Source organism: Phasianus colchicus, chromosome 6, assembly GCF_987193195.1.
Source record: "Phasianus colchicus chromosome 6, bPhaCol1.hap1.1, whole genome shotgun sequence".
In the NCBI taxonomy this organism is placed as follows: Eukaryota; Metazoa; Chordata; class Aves; order Galliformes; family Phasianidae; genus Phasianus; species Phasianus colchicus.
Genome location: NC_143441.1, coordinates 20,013,748 through 20,028,497, shown reverse-complemented (window position 1 = coordinate 20,028,497; position 14,750 = coordinate 20,013,748).

Genomic DNA, 14,750 nt, shown 5'->3' with positions numbered 1-14,750 from the left:
GGAACTGTGGATGCCGAAGCCCAAACCCTTCCAGCATGACTGAGGAGTGCAGCCACCTGGCCCTGGGGACGCTGAGCCACAAATGACTGCTGCCCACAAACGCTACCTTTTCCATCATCAGCCATTCATTTATTGGTCTGCAGCTAGAAAACCACAAAACCAGCATATATCAACACAAGGGAGTGCCTCAGCTCAGTCACTGGATGCTTTCTTCACACTGCCCACCCTGAGCTGCACAGTGTCGAGCAAACATTCACATTCACAGCTGTCAGCAGTAGGGACAGCCTCACAGCAGCAGATCAGCCAGCTCAGATTAGGGATTAGCAGCAGACACTCAGTGATTAAATAGCAGTGAAAGCTTTGGCTGAGAAGTTTTAGAGCGTGAACCAGCATTTTCTGGCTGCCTATTTGGTTCTGGGGGAAGTTCGTCTGTGCCCCTAATGTGGCTGGGCCACTGACAGCATTGTGATGAAAGGCTCTTACTGGACTTGTAAACAGGCCTCACAGACTCCTCACTTTTTATCTGCAAAAAGGAGAATAGATTAAAAATTGTCTTGACAAATCTGTGAGCCATCCAAATACCAAAAGAAGACTTCAAAATACAAGGGAGAGGAGTTATTTGCAGCATTGGCAATTGCACAAGAGCAAGCCAAAGGTGTCAATTGAGAAGGAGATGGCAGAGGAGCACATCCCTGTGCAGAAGGGTACATCCCTCCCAGAAGGGCAGAGAGGTCTGGTACAGATGTGGTATCACTGAGTGCATAAGAAGAGCTCTCTTCCAGATGTCCTTGACATGCCCAATCTTCCTGCTGGGCAGAAGGGCTTGAGTCCTATCCTTGTGCTCTCTGAGCTGTATCTCTGCCTCAAGGGAAGACACTGGTCTTTGATTAAGGATTGAAAGTATGCAAAATATTTTTAATAGCTACCACTTGATAGGATCAGAATATCATTATCAGTAGGAAATAAGAGTGCATAGGATGGCAGTAAGTCTCACAGGAATTGGCTCTAATTTTAATGTAATTCAGCATTTTTATCGGTGACATGTAAGAAATAATATTTCTTAATCATTACTGAAAGCCTGAGCTGATTGAAAGACGAGATGTGTGGGTACAAAATGATGTGAATGCGTTATTGGCAGAGACCAGACTGGGCCTTCTGGTCACACTAAAAAAGAGTACAGGCAAAGACAGGTTCTTAGAAAGATCATAGGCAACCAGAGCATGAAGGACAAGCCAAATTTGTGAGTTTGCTGCAACCAAAGTATTTAATATAAACCTTGATGTGTGTGTGAGAACAACTGGGGAAGGCATATTGCTTCCATCTTTCCACTGGTGTAGCCACTTCTAATAACATCTAAGTATAATGTCTAGTTCATTTATCTGAGAATGATTAGAGAGAAGAATGATCTTACAAGATCATACAAGAATGATTAAAGGACTGGAAAATATTCCTCATAATGTAAGACAAGAGGAGTTGAATCAATTTATCTTAACAAAAGACCCACAGCATGACAAAACTTTGATCTCAGGCTTCTTGATCTAAGAAAGATGTAACAAGATCTGGGACAGCAGCAAACTCGGATTATAAATAAGATGTAACTTGTTATAAAATCTCTGAGATTTTAAACTAATAATAGAGTCACTTAAAGAAAAGAGGCTCTAGGTTCAAGCAAGAATTTGTTCATGAAAACCTCCTAATTCCTAATGGAGTCAGATTCAATAACTGAAATATTCCTTAGACCAGGAAATCTATGGGTTACCAAGATTTCCCAGGTCTACTCTGATATTATTTCATTATACGTTACAAGCATTCCCATCAACTCTAACCAAGATCCACAGTACTTTGTAGTCAATACTATACAGCCATGTCTCAAAAAGAGTGTCTCTGCCTCAAAGACTTTCTAAACAAAATTATCTCATGCCCTGTTTTACAGATTAAGTGATCAGACTGAGGTCAGATGGGAAGCTTGTGGCAGAAAATGAATTTGAATGCACGAAGCCCTTAGCACAATCTTAAACAAAATCTTGTCCACATCTCACTGCGATGTGCTGACATTATGTGCTTACAGAGTGAGGGTATGTCTTGAGATCTCTGCCATGTCCCCATGCTGGTGGTTTGCTCCTTGTGCTGCAGGATGGTGATGGAGGAATGCAGAGAGATGAGGAATACTGTCGTGGGCATGTAGCTCATAGGAGAGGCAACTGCAGCTGCTGATGGGATAATGCTGATGGGATTTCTGGATCAGAGTTCCCTCTTTTTATTAGAGCCTGCAGAGGACACTAAAATCAGATTCACATTGTGTGAATTAGCTATTAACCTGCCAATGGCAGCAGAAATATGGGATCCTTCCTTACAAGGACTGAATTCTGCTGAGGAAGCATAATGCCTACGTACAACACATTTATGTGCAGTTCCCTGTGCATCAGCAGCACTGCAAGGAGATGGGGGCAGGAGGGTGCACAGCACATCCCATACATTCACCAGCACAACCTCTGCAAGCATCTTTACCTACTCTGAGCCTACAGCACCTCCAGATCCACCCTGCACATGTGGGCAGTCCTCACATGGCAGCCCTAAACAAGGCAAAGATGGAGTGACAGGAAGGATTTTCCACAGGAAATGGAGCAATCTTTAATAATGATTCTTCTCTGCTTTGTTTTTATTTTCTTTCTTCAGCCTTCCTTCTCAAGCTGCATGTCTAATGAAGTGCAGTATTATGAGAGGTTCGTTTCTGGATGTGGGAAGAAGCAAAAAAAAAACCTGGAGTTTCACTTGAAAAACATTGTCAGAGAGCTCCTGTACAACTGGTAGGGGAACTTACATATGTCCTTTGGATACAACGAGCCTGCAGGAGAGAACTAGTGGCTATTCCTTTGGAGAGAGATCCATCTGCTCACAGGGACACACAGGCTGGGGAAGGGCACCCTCCTCATACAAGGCCTCTGAACATGCACGTGGGCACACACACATTCACACACAGGCTTTGCCTTTCCATGCGTCCTAAAGATTCAGCTGATGCTTTCAGGAGTTTATGTAACACCATCATTGCTGGTTAACGCATTGGAAATGCTGAGCAGGAATTAAATAGCAATTAGTAAGCTGAATGGTTTATTGTCGTCATAATTCCTTTCCATTTTACAAAGCAAAGGCAAGAATGTCTTGGCTGCAGGCCAAAAGATTGCTCAGAAGGGTGACCGTGCATTTCCACAGCATCCAGAGGGTTAAGTTTCCTGCTGAAATCTCAAAGTCAACAAGGAAGGAGAAAGTCTGTGATGTGGCAGAAGTGGCTATATTAATAATATGTTGCATAAGAAGAACTGTTTGGGAGCATTAGAAGAGCTGCACTCTAAAGTCCTGAAGCTACACTAGGGGCTTTTTGATGCCTTCCACATTGCTACTTTCTTATTGTTTTACACGTCCAACACTGTTGCATGGAATCCAAAAACAAGATTTGTCTCATTAGGGTAAGCAACAGAAGGAAGATTGTAGAGATCCAAAGACCCTGGCGCGTTTGGTCCTGTTAACCTCTTCAGCCTGTCCTGTGACTGCAGGAAGGCTTATCACAAGCTGTTCAGCTGTAACTAAGCTGACTTAATGAAAATAAAAATGCTAAGGGTAGCGGGGTGTGGTGCCAACCTTTGCTCATGTGCTTTTGTTTGCACTTGTCAGAGTCCAGGCTCCATCTATTTATCATATTTGCTGGGAACCCTATCTCTGTATTTAATTGTCCCCAGGAGGACTTGGGCACATCTTGTGGCCCCTGATTGGATTAGGAAAAATTAGTGGTCACCTCATACGAAAACTTTTGTGAACAGAGCGTCATCCAGGTCAGATGTGGATTGCTCATTGAAAGGATCTTTAAAGTGTCTCTAAAAGCTGTAAAGAAGTGTAGCTATAAAAGAGTTCTTCAACCCTATTTTAATATTAATCAGAATTATCCTTAATCTGCAAGAACCTTTTCAAACAGACACAGTACAATAATGCGTGCTACCATCACTTATATAAGACTTCTCATGCAGGGCAGATTTCTAGCCTAGGATTAGCAGCTAGTTTTACATCTAACCTATACTGATTCTTATTTGAAAAATATGTCAGTTTGACTAGTTAAGAGAACTTGGAATTCTCAGCAGTTCAGACAATGGTATTTTAAGGCTACATGATAAACCCATTTAGAAATTCTGGCCATGGCCAACACTTGCACTCTCTATATTAAATCTCCTAATTGCCTTGTTGCTTACATTGCTTCCTTCATTTTTATGTCTGATGACATGATGAAGGATTGAATGTATCTGCAGAACTGCTTGTTAGGTCACTACTGAAGGTGATGCCTTTCCTAGCGGCTTTGTTGCCCAAGGAGGCTGTGGATGCCCCATCCCTGGAGGCATTCAAGGCCAGGCTGGATGTGGCTCTGGGCAGCCTGGTCTGGTGGTTGGTGACCCTGCACATAGCAGGGGGGTTGAAACTAAATGATCATTGTGGTCTTTTCAACTCAGTCCATTCTATGATTCTATGACACAGTTATTTTAACCATCTACTCCACTGCAACAGCTCAACATAGAGGGGTAGGGTAAATAACAAATAGGACAGAAATCAGAAAGGCCTTGACTTTAGGAAGCAGCACTATTTTGTGAAAGGACAGTCACAATTCTCTCTCATGATTATGACATTTGCAAAAGGCAAAAAGGAAATACAAATTTTTAGCTAGTGTGAAATAATGTACATAGAAATCTTGATTCCATTTAGGTGTGTATGCATCCTCACTAATTTTTATAATAAATAGGTATGCAATTGGGACTTGCTGACATGACAAAGTCCCTCAAGGGTGCACGTAGAAAAGTTCTGCTTGCATGTAAATGTATCTGGATCAGCAAATTCACACCCAGCTGTGATTCACTTCAGAATGGATGTCAGCCAGAGAAACATTTCTCCAAGACTGCAGGTTACATGTGGATGCATAGAAAGCCCTTTCCTTCTGATTTTTCAAAAAACCATACAGCATAAAATACTCTGGCACAGCTGATGTTATAGTTGTATGCAGTTGTTTTCAGTATAGCCAGATCAGCTTTGGTGTCATCTGATTAGAAAGAAGACTTTTAGATACTGTTTTCCTTTAGATTGACTTCACTGCTGCAAAACAGAAGTAGTAAAGTCTTATTTCTGAATTTTACTTTAGTTACACCGAAATGAAAAACTTAGAAAAATGACTTCGGGTGTTCATAATTTTTAAGAGATCGCCACCCAGTGGTAAAAGAGAATTAATGCCGTTTTTCAGCTCCAGGAGGCAGAAGCAATGTGCAGCAATGCTTAGCGATGGCTGCGCACATCAAAATATCACCATAATAGTAAATGCAAAAATTAAGGGAGATTTTTTTATTATTATTTTAAAAGGGGATTAATCAAGTAGTTAAAATCTTTGAAATGTAAATGACATAACTTTCACTATCATGCCTTGCTGTGAGAAACAGCAGAAAGCAGGCACCTTCTTATTTGAACTATTAGCTCTGGTTATTATGAAGACAGGAGCTACCTGGGCTGTATAACTCTGATTTATCAAAAACTCGGTAGAAATGATTCTATTAACATTTCTTTAATTGGTTAGTTTCAAGCAGCCAAGTCTTTTTAAAGCTAGCATGTTATCATTCAGTCACAATTTTTCTGGACTAATTAATGTTGCTTGTAAGCTGTATGACAGCAGCATAAATAGGATTACCCATGGAGGGTCCTCTGGACCCCAGCTGAACATGAGCCAGAAATATTCACTTGCAGAAGAAGAGACCAACAGAACCCTGGGCTGCATTAGGAATATTGTTGCCAGCAGATCAAGGAGGGTGAGCCTTCCCCTTTATTCTGCATTGATGAGGCCACATCTGGAGTGCTGTTCCCAGTTCTGGAGGGAGGGAGCCCTGGAGGGAGGAGGGAGGGCTACAAAGATGGTGAAAAACATAAAGCATCTCACATATGGGGGAAAGCTGAGAGAGCTGGAACTGCTCAGCAAGGAAAAGTAGAGGCTCAGGGAGGGGAGGGTCTCAGAAATGTGCATAAATTTCTGAAGGGAGGGTGTAAGGGAGAAGGAGGCAGGTCTTTTCTGGTGGGACTCAGTGCCAGGAAGAGGCAATGGGCACAAATGGGAACACAGGTGGTTCCTTCTGAACATCCATAACAACTTCTTTACTGTGCAGGTAACTGAGCACTGGCAGAGGTTGCTCAGGAGCTGTGGAGTCTCTTTGGACATCTCTACTTGCCACTTGGACACACACCTCAGCACCCTGCTCTGAGTGTTCATGCTTGAGCAGGGGTTGGACAGATGGATCCAGAGGTCTCTGCCAACCTCAACCACAAAACTAGTATCTTTAGTTCTACATAGCTGACCAACTTTCATATCACTTTTAGATTATCTTCATACTTGGGGTTACAACCAGAAATTTTTTTCCAAGTCAAATAGCTTTTTCAGACTGATTTGGTTCTGTGTTCTTCAGTACAATTTGAATCAAAGCTCTGCAACTACCAGTCCTTCTCTAATATCACACTGTTGGCTGTTCATAAGAGGCAGCTATACATCTGTACAGAAGGAAAACATGATCCTCAGAAAATTTGGGGTTAGGAGCAGCTATAGCACCAGAGATGGCCAGCTCCTGGACCATAGTGCATCCCTCCCCTGATGCTGGATATTGCGAGAAGTAATTTCATCGCCAATTTCTGCAGGCTGAGATCTGCCAGCTAATAAAAGTGAGGATGTTTGGGATCCTGCCCTTTGTGAAACGCAGTGCTTACATAATCATTAATCCTCTCCTGTTTATTCCAGATTTTTTTAAATGTCACACACGAGGTGGGGGACAAGTCTCTAGTTTCACATGATTTATGCAATGAAAAATAAAAATGCCAAAGAGCAACTTCTTTCTGGGCACTTAAACAAAGAAAGTCTTTTATGTCTCCAGTGAACCATGAACCTTATCATCATGAAATGTTCCTTTGGGTAATTCATTGTGATGTGACCAACCACATATATCACTCAGTTCAATCAGCTGCAAAAAATGGAAAAATACACATATGCACAAGATGTTTTTTCCCTCTCTTCTTGGAATAAAGAGCTTCTTGTAATTGTATTGCACCCTGTTTTGAGCTGATGATCTAAAATGAGCTACCTTGGCTTGGGAGCCTTGGCTTGTGTCTCAGCAAAGGCCATTCTCCATGATGCTGATATCAACAGGCTTCCTGTTGAGGACAGCTGAAAGGACTCTCTGGAGCAAACCTGAAGGAAGTTTTACATTAAACTGGCAGTGGACATTTTATCTGTCAGGGCAGATCTCACACTTAAGCCCAATTTCTGCCAATTCCAGAGGAAGCTTAAACAAAGCTCCAGTTCCAGTCACATAAGAGCAGAGTGTACTCAGGATGTGGCCATTACCAGTGTCACAGTTGCACTGTACAGAATGTATAATTCATGTCCTGAAGATACTGTGTCAAAATTGAAATAGTCCAGTGCTTTATCATGCATTGTATACAAACGTTACTCATAGTTTGAATATGTTCAGTAAACCATCTACCCAGGTATGTGTTTGTTTAAGACCTGGGAGGAATTCCAGAGCTATATTTTCCTGCTTCCTGTTGCTTTAAGGAACAGGGTGTAGCTGATGATTTGTTGTGTAAAGAGCAAGATGTAGTCATACAGAACATGGGAGACATAAGGCTCCAGCAGTCATGGTTCATACAAATTGGCAGGATTAGACTGGATTATGATAGTGGTCTTGGTGTGAATGGACACTGGTTGGGAATAACTTCTAAATTCAATTGGCTAGGTCAGTCTTATTTTACCTGGATGATGGTTAGCATGTACTGGCTTAACTGTATTTGCTTCTAGGCTGATATAGTTTAAGCAGTACAAATCTAGAGGTAAGGTAGACAGCAGTAGGGAATAACAGTATAAAGCACTTCAGTATCTATGTATTATCTGTATTATCTGTCCTCAACTCATGTACTGTTGGTGTGTTAAGCTGCCTGATTTGTGCACCTTATTGTAAAAACGTTCTTAAAAATTCATTACAAAATTGCAATTCCTTGATTAGTGTAAAGCTTTGCTTAGTAAAAATATCATCCAAAGTTGACATCCCAATCCACTATATGGGCAACTTATACATCAAAACCTGCTGATGTAGGCTGTCTAGGATGTAGTGGTGTCTAATTATATTTATTAGGCTACCTTCTCAATTATATGGCCTGCAATTTATTTTTTGCAATGGAAACTTGTGCGCAGGCTGCTGTCTCAACTGCTACCGGGGACTTTGGGGGAAACAACCCTAAGGTTCTATATGTTGCTGCATTTTGAGCTGAAGAGTCACAGCAGAAAGGTTGAAACTAGATGATCTTTGGGGTCCTTTTCAACCCAGGCCAGTCTATGATTCTATGATTCTATGATTCTATGATTCTATGATTCTATTGTTGAGAGACTGAAGTAGAAAATGAGGATCAGCTTTCTTTACCAGTGTCCTCCTATGTTTGAGTGTGTGTATATCTTGTCACAGTAACAACAGTCACATTTATGTCAAACCAAATCATTTTTCATTTTACATATTCATATACATTCATAGAAATTTAATGTATAAAGCACAGATATTATTGCTCCATGTAGGAGAACATTATGCAAATAGTCAAAATTTTGGCAACTGTCTTGCAATAGAAAGATTCATTTATGGTTTCTAAGGCAGAGTTTGGTTGCTTCTATTTAATCTATGTAACTGCCTTCATTATAATGTGTTCATACTCTTTCATTAATGTTAAAGTAACAAAACAGTCAAGCAGGCCAACTGCCTTCCGTTCACACACCCAATGGTGCAATGCACAATCTGTCAAAGAGATAAAAACACTTGCAGAAAGCAATCACCTGACTGCAGACATTCCAGGCAGATTTTGTAGGTGTCCCATGGTTGCACTAATCTCTTCTGAACATGTGGCAGCCTCCTGGTGACTTGGCAGGGTGATTTTGCTGTGCCCGGCTCCACCAGTCATTGACAGGTGGTCTTGTTCTTCATTTTATGGTAGGCTACTAAATAACTTTTGCATTTCTTTACACAAACAATGAGGGAAGAACACTCCTAGAGTTAACTGTAGGAAAGACCCTGAGATGCAAAAATTTGGTCCACATTTTGTCCACATTAAGCTCATTTTTGAAAAGCAAGTTGAATTCGGATTCTGGAGAGAGACTAGATGTAAGGATCACTTTAGTTCCATCTCTGCGTATTAGCAGGGTAAGCCAAGTCACTTACTTTAACAACACAGATTGAAAATTTTGGTTGAAAAAGATTCCTGTTGATTTGTTTCAGACCCATGGTGTTACATGCCATGAGAACAAAGCTGTCTCGCCTGTTTGCCCCCACAACCCCTCACAGTGACCATCCCACATGTAGGTCTCACTCCTGCACCCAGCTCTACAGAGTGCAGCTACTCAGCCACAATTGGATGTTCCAAAAACTGACTTCAAATCCTAGCTTTTCTAGGAACTGTATTAACTCACATTCTTGCTCTGCCACAGCTCAACTTGATACCAGGTTTGTCATCAGACTTACCTTATTAGAATAGGACAACAAGCAGCGATGGCTTACTGTCAATCAAGCAGCGGTCAGTTGTCCAGCTACCTGAATCCCATAACTCTCAAACTCCAAGTCTCTTATGCATACATTTGTTTTGTTCCTTGTACCTTGTTGCATATCACTGGCTATTTTCTTTCATCATGTACTTTCTAAATGGTTAAGTACTTAACTCAAAGCCTAAGGGAGGATTTACATAAGCTCCATGCCTTATCAGTGGTGGGTACACTGAGCATACTGAGTACTCACCATTAATACTGTAGCTGGTCTTGTCCCTGTCTACAGCTGTGATACCACAGGTATCTTTCAAAGACCATTCTTATTCCCTGGAAGAACTACAGACATCCTGCTTACTTGTGTGGTACCTGAGCCCTCGGTAGCCTCACTCCTTTCTTTACTTTAGTTGCACAACTGTAATAATTAGACTTGCTGCTTTCCAAGCTCTTTTTGCATTGCATTAACCTATTACTCCCTACAGAGCCTGCATATCTAGCATTTGCAATACAAATACTCCTGACATGCAGCCTTGCAGCCCTGACTGTCTCTGAGATCTGCCCCATAACCAAAGAAAGGCTGCCTCGAGGTTATCACAAGCAGCAGGCACACAGTCTGATCTCATCCCTCTCACAGTTCTTAGGTGTCCTCTTCATATGTCCTTCTTTCTCCTCCATTTTTGATTACACCTTTGGAGTGCTGAGGTAAGATGAGAAGTCTGTTACATAGCAGGTGCTCATTTAGAAAGGGAGTCGCTGCCTTTGTCTACAGACTGGTTGGCATTCACTCTCATTCTTTTTTCTCCTGCTCTGAAAACCTGTTTCTAATCAGTCTATAACGTTTACTAAAGACATCCACAGGAGAGTGAAGTTTGGTAAGTTATCTGCAGTGGCTGTCAACTAAAGTGAAATAAAAAAAGGAAAGATATTAAAGGTTAAATGTATAGAAGAAGGCAGTTTAATTACTAACAGGATAGAGGGATAGAAATTCTAAACAGATAAATCAGTATAACTGGAATAATGATACCCAGCAGCATCCCAGGAAAGTATAGAAAAGATAAGCCCATCATTGAAAGAGGTTTAAGATAACTCATATTATATCGCATCTACTGTGAGCTATGGCTGGACTCTGGTCAGTTGCCATGGCTTGACTCATATGCAGTAACTTCTGCTCCTGTTCCACAACTGCATGTGTAAGTCCTTAGATTTCATAAATAGAATCTTAATAGACGAATCAGGTTGCCAGAGCTCCATGAAGACATATAGAACATTAAAACTAGGAAGAGAAAACAGAATTCAATTCAGAAACAGAAAGAAAACCATTTTCTTCTGTCTTTGGAAGGTTCAGTTTAAATTTACTCAACACCTGAACCTTGCAGAAACAATAAATGTGAAAGCTGATGACATGAAAATATAATAATTAAAATAATGTAAAACTAAATATAAATCTCAGTTATGTGGTGAACTGGGTGAAAATCACAATGAAAAAAATTGGATTTTTTGTGAGAATCAGGAATAGCATCATGCTTTGGAAACCAGGAATGACATCCACATTCAGTGCCAAAGCCAAGGCAACAAGACTTTCCTCACAGCCCTTACCACACAGGTACCTCATACAGTTCACAATTTAGATGCTCTTTGACCAAAGAGTGAGTAAGTGCTGTTTAAGGCACTCATCTGTGACTTCCAGTCCCAGATCCAGTGCCTGGAGTGAAATAAAGTGGACACTTAGAAGAGCAGAAATTCACTTTCTGCAGTTAATGACCAAGGTACTCTCCTAAAATATCAAACTTAAATATAATTCCTTGCTCCAAATTAGGCAAGGAGAGGAACTGAACCCTGTAGGCTTCCAGTATCAAGTTGTACTAGGTGAGGCTTACATTGGATGTCAAGTAGAACTTCTTCATGTAAGGGACTCAAGGAAGTGTTGGAGACCTGGAAATATTCAAGAAATGTGGAAATGTGTGGGTGTGACAATAAGGGACATGGTTTAGTGACAGGACTTGGCAAGTCAGATTGATGGTTGGACTGAGTGGTCTGGAATGTCTTTTCCAACCTAAATGATTCTGTGCTCAATGACTCTAGGTCATCTATAAGCAGCACAGACAACAAGAGCTACATGGGCAGCAGACATCCATAGTCCTGCTTAGCATTTTTTCAGAGACAGAGACTGAAAACCATATCATGGCTGTTGGCTAGGACAGAACTGAGCCATTTCAGAATGCTGTATTCTCCCACTCCGCTGGCAGCATCATGTCTGGCTCTCCTGATCTGTCCTTTCAGTTCTTCATCATAGCTCTTGTCTTCCTTTCCCTCCCTCCCTTCCTGGGTAGGAAGATTTCTCCAGACAGAAAACCTAATTTTTGCCTGTATTGCAAGAATGTTTTGAGCTGACTATGGAAAGCACAATAACTTTGCCTAATAAATCTCATTGTCTTCAAAACTGTCTACAGTTTGTTTGTTTTTTAACTCATGACAAAATGTACCACCTTCCAGAAAGAAGTGGTGTTTAATTCACAACATATTTGTGAATATTTAACTAGAAAAGTAGTTTTCTAGTCAACCTAAAAGAATATTTTTTTTTTCATCTTTGCAACAAATACCAAACCAAAAACCTGCAAATCCCAGAAAGTGATGAGTGGGTAATCTATTACATATCAGAATGAGAAAGAAACATAGCTGATCTCAAAGCTGCATACAGAAAGATTTGTGAAATGTACATTAACTGCAATAAAAGAAGTAGCTGTTGTAGATGCTTCTTGGTGTGAAACTTCTGATTTTGGTGAATTGTACAACCAGATCCCCTTTTTTTTTTTTAGAGGTGACTTCAAAATTGGCCTCCAGCTGATGAGAGAAGTATTCAATACAGTGGAAAGAATTAGAGGGAATAGAACAGGCAGAAATCATCTGTTAAGATGAAGTAGCTGCCTGCTGGGTAAAAAGAAATGGCACAGTTGCTAGCAGCACTAGCTACCTCTCTCTACAGGGTCGTGCTGCCCTCTGTGCTGGGGCTGGCTCAGGCACGAAATGGCATCTGGGGGATCCTGCAGAGCAACTGCAGAGCCCAGCAGTGCCCTGCTGTGGAGCATTCTGGAGGGATGGGAAACCACGGGCAACCAGGTTGACTTCTTGGGATGACTTTTCCACAGCCCACTCATGCTAAATGCCAAAATAATTAGTCAGATTAGAGCTGAGCTGTTCCTCCTACAGTGTGTTTTTGCTAACTTTGGAAACTCAATTAGAAATGATTTAATCTGGCCTTTTTTTGTTTATTTATTCATTTCACTTTTTAGTTGGAGTGCCTGTTGTTCTTATGAAATGAACTGATTGGAGGACTACGGGTACTGCAGTGCTTTCTAGAGGAACAAATATTCCTGTTTTCTTTTTTTGCTGCTGCAATATCCAGGATGCTCAGACAGCTTTTCCTGACCCTCTACAAACAGCACATTCCAGACTCAGAAAAAAAAAGATTTATCTTTGCCCTGGCTCGTTTAATATCCCATTATCCTCTAAGAATGTGTTCATCTTTTTGACCCATTTTACTTCATGTTCATGTAAAGTTTATCTATGAGAGTTTACCTGAGGATAAGCATGACAACCTGATAAATATATGATCAAAAACAAATGACAAAGCATCATAATATCACCAAATAAAAGGGAATTTGATGAAAAGTTTGATGGGATTTGAAAGGGAGGTTTATATCAGAGAAATGGAAAATAAGATCTTGCCCCAAATTCTGTTCCTAGGTTTTCCACCTGTGAGACTTCTACATTTTTGTAAATTACCATCTCTTCGGCAAATAACTTATATAACTAATCGTAACTTATATAACTTACTATAACTAATCTTAATTTTCTTAGAGAGATGGAAAAATTGTAGCATTAATCTTGTTACCTTTTATTGAGAATCTCTGATGGTTGTGGCTGTGTGGGTTAGTTGGCCACAGAAATGAGAAGTCTGAGACATAGGGCTGAGTTATTCTCTTCATGTTTTGTCTGTTTAAAAAGCAAATTTCATAACAGCATTTTTCTCTTGAGAGAAGATGAGGTGAGTTAGTCTGCACCAGTAAGAACTGCAGTGGGTCTCTCTCATGCTCATACAAACTCAAATCCATTTGCTTCAATACCTCTTTCAGTTTGCCCTTCCATCCTATAATTTCATGCACTTCATAATGAGAAAAAGCCCAACATTTTACTAACATCTCAGCATCTGGAAAATGTGAGCTGGCAATTAAGCCTTTTCTCTGCAATTTGGAGATGTGTATGTAAACAAAATGAAAAAGAGTGGACACCCTGTGCCCCCTACAAAATGTTCTGGACAGTTACTGCATGGCAATCGAAAACACTATCTGGAGAGTTTCATTTCAGTCACTTAAATATCTGTCTTTTAATACAGAATTCGTTAGTGCTTTAAGTCATAATAACAGGAAGCGTATTGAGATTCTGAAATAAAAACTGTTGCTATTGCAAAGTATTATATGTTGAACAAAAGAAGCAGCTCCTCGGTGGCATGTAATAGTTACAGCTCTTTCTCCACAAATCACTTAGAGCCACTTACATATACTATTATTAGCTATAAAAACCCACTAGGATTTTATGAACACAGGAGACCTGAAACAAAAAGATCATTTCAAAAAGAATGGTGTCTTGGTCAACAGAAGGCTTTTGGCCCTTACACAGACATGGTCAAAAGAAAAATGGAGATTATACAAGTCCAATTACCTAGTAAAATGTTTGAAGATTTAAATGCAATTTATCTAGGAAGATTTTGTTTTAATTAGAACATAGCAGAGTAACTGCAGCAACTTGCAGTGATATCATCAAATCAAGGCTGTTTCTATGGGAACACCACCGACTCCCAGAAATTATCGTGTCAGTTTGCCATAAATAGAAAATTTTATTTATTTTTTTTAAGAGAGAGAGAGAAAAGAGAAAGGAAAAAAAATTACAAAAGAAAGAGAATGAATAGGAGAATCCACTCCTCTCCTTTTGATGCTTATTTCTAATACACTGTCAGATTTTATTCTGCAAAAAATGTGTTTTCATGCAGTGAGATGAAAATCTCAGTAGAATAGACAATGTTCCTACCATGGACATGAGACCTTGGACATCTTTTCTGAAGACTTTCTACAGGATGTTATAGAAAAAAGCATGCAGCAGGCTGTCTGTACTGATC